Below are 2,146 nucleotides of genomic sequence, written 5' to 3' on the forward strand. Positions count from 1 at the left end.
AGCAGAGAAATGATTCACAGCCTTTTCGAGATGCTTCTATTTCAAGATGCGATCCACCCACTGGATCTGGCGGTTCCAGAAACAAAATAAACCTTCAAGAAATTACCATTTCTTATCACAACCTAGAGTTAGCCTCACCAGCATCCATGGGTCTCCAGGCTTCAAAGAAAGGACAAAGTGGAGTCCTGTGAATTCCCTTTCTGTGCCCTGTGTCACCTCCAGCAGCTGGGCAGTTTGAAGAAAGTCTTTTGCATCCACCTTTGGTTGGCTGAGCTGAGTTTTAAGCAACACAGCCCAGTGGGTTCATAGCACAGCCTACAGTTTTGCAAGCCTAGGTTCCCGAGGCTTCTGTATGGCTCTGTCCCACCAGACAAACAGGCTGGTCATTGCAGTTACTGTCTCCACTTAAACACAATCTGCCCCCTAACTTCGGTTGTGCATACCAATATTATACTTGACTGAGGCAGGAAGCATGAATATCAGCACTCAAGATTGCATGCTCTTATATAAAACGGAAACATAAAAGTAATTTATTTGTTCAATGAAATGTTTATTGAGTGCTTACTGTATGGCTAAGCACCAGGGATGTACTCATGATAACCTAGAGTCCCTGCCTTCGAAGAGCCATGTGATTAGGAAAAGCAGACGTAGTACACATATATGGAACTAAAAAGAAGAGAAATATATGGAACTATCCCCCATAGGAAATTCCCTGCATGAAGGGTGATACCACAGTTGGAGCAAAACTGAAAGAAATGCAAATGTTCGTGATACGGTTAAGAACATTCTCATCTGTACTTACCCTTCATTTTTTTTTTTTTGGTTTTGATTTAGAAAACTTCTAACTTTCACTGATGCTTCATTTGCTCTTCACAGAGCCAGAATCTTTCAGAAAGGGTCACCATCCAGCCCAAAACCTATTTTTTCTTATCTTCTTGTCTCTCCACCCCCAGACTTTGGTTAATGCCACTACTGTCCCATAGAGTTTTCCCTTCCCTCCTTCTTATGGGTCCTCCGGGGCCTGAGCCGAAGCCTACTTCAACTGGAAGCATTCCTAGATCCATCCAGCCACAGCCTTGCTGTTCTGCAAGCACACAGGTCTTTTTTTTTCCTTTCTTTTTTTCTTTTTTCATTTTAGATATTGATGGACCTTTATTTTATTCATTCATTTATATGCGGTGCTGAGAATCAAACCCAGTGCCTCACACATGCTAGGCACAACCACTGAGCCACAACCCCAAGCACACAGATCTTGTCTTCTCTGGCCTTTATTCTCTCTGGCCTTGTGACCTTCAGGTTTGCTCTTCCACACTATTGCTTTTTCTCAAATACGTAATTTTCCCCTAACGTGTCTTGCACATAGTAAGTGATTAATAAATACTATTGATAGGTGGGTGGGATACACGCCAGGCTCCCTGCTTTCCTTCATCCCAAGCATCATTGCTTGGTCTCCTTTGTGAGTTCACCGTCTTTATTTTTACATTTAGTTTAAAAACCGCTTCGCTGCTGAGTACCGTGGCTCAGGCCACTAAATTCCAGCTACTTGGGAGGCTGAGGCAGGAGAATCACATGTTTGAGGCCAGCCCAGGCATTTTAGCAAAATCTTATCTCAAAATAAAATAAAGTAGGGCTGGGGAGATAGCTCAGCTGGTAGAGTGCTTGCCTTGAAAGCCCAAGGTCCTGAGTTCGATCCCCAGTACTGAAAAAAAAAAAAAAAAAAAAAAAAAAAGTGCTGTTTAATATTTTTTAAAAAATTTTAAAAAATAAAATAATACTAACTTAAAAAGGGGGCTGGGGGTGTCGTTCAGAGCACCTGCCCAGCATGTGTGAGGCCCTATGTTCAATCCCCAGTAAAGCAAAACTATACTAAACCGAACTAAACACCATCCCACCTTCCTGGTGGGATCCCAAGTGGGACTTAGGATAGGTTTAAATCCAAGGACTGGTGTCCTTACAAGCCACAGAGAGATGATGTACGAGTGGAGACAGGGAGCCTGGGGTCATGAAGCCCCAAGCCAAGGGCTGCTGAGGGCTGCTGGTGGTCACTAGAAGCTAGGAGAGGGACTTGGAAACAGTTTTTCCCAAGACTGCCAGAGGGAACCACAGTGCCAACACCTTGATCTTGGACTGCAGCCTCTGGAACTGA

This window comes from Sciurus vulgaris (genome assembly GCF_902686455.1).
Source record: "Sciurus vulgaris genome assembly, chromosome: 1".
In the NCBI taxonomy this organism is placed as follows: Eukaryota; Metazoa; Chordata; class Mammalia; order Rodentia; family Sciuridae; genus Sciurus; species Sciurus vulgaris.